The sequence below is a fragment of the Wasmannia auropunctata genome, unplaced genomic scaffold (genome assembly GCF_000956235.1).
Source record: "Wasmannia auropunctata unplaced genomic scaffold, wasmannia.A_1.0 LD336074.1, whole genome shotgun sequence".
NCBI lineage: Eukaryota > Metazoa > Arthropoda > Insecta > Hymenoptera > Formicidae > Wasmannia > Wasmannia auropunctata.
The window spans coordinates 4828723-4829568 of NW_012026816.1; the positions used below are offsets into that span (position 1 = coordinate 4828723).

Here is an 846-nt window from a genome sequence, read left to right on the forward strand (position 1 = left end):
TTAAATAATAAAACATTTATTTTTCACGTTCGATGTTTTGTTTCAAATAATTATTTTTGTAATTATAAAATATTTAATTTTTTATTTATATGAAAAATGTTAATTTCTGTACCGAATATTGGTAAGGTTTTTGGCAGTTTCCCTTACTCTCCGCAACAAATGTTGGTATTCGTTACAAATTCTGCCTAATAAATTAAGAATTATATCAAATTCTATTTATTTATTTAGGAATCCCTCCTTAACATATTTTTATAATATAGTGTATAATTAGATAGATTGTTTTTATTTATTATCGTTATCAATTAGTATTATCAACTCTAGTATGTAACTTTATATTACATTGTATTAATCTCGTTATTTTTCAATTAACTCCTTTTTTTAAATAATTTCGTATATATATTATATATATATACATTGTCACGTGTCCCGTGAGATAAGTAGTTCGCGCGAGCACGGATCAAAGCGATACGAGAGAAATCGCGTGCGATTTCGGGAGGGAAGATGGTAGCCCTCCGAGTCTTGTCCCTCCGGCGACCGACAAGGAGTAGCGACGCGAAACTTGGGCGCCAGACGTGCGAGATGGCACGTCACTCGCAAAACGCGACGCTAACGCGATAGCGCGAGAAATATTTTTACGCGCGACAATATTCTATACTCCGCGGACAAACGCCACTACCGAGGTCGATCGCACAAGGGCCGGCCGGCTCTACCTAACGGCAGAGGGGCAGGGCGAGACTAAGGGCGAGTCAGATGGCGGGCGATAGGATGGTGCTGGTCGGGCGAAAGAATTCGTACGTTCAATTAAGAAAATAACAATGATGCTGTTTATTAGCCGCGTAGCAAGGC

General features: G+C 38.3%; 1 protein-coding gene across 2 annotated transcripts in view; it reads right to left on the reverse strand.

The window, feature by feature from the left end:
* Positions 1–846, reverse strand: part of LOC105449724 (PERQ amino acid-rich with GYF domain-containing protein 2) — a 14635-nt gene that overhangs the window by 2457 nt on the left and 11332 nt on the right. The window lies entirely within an intron of this gene.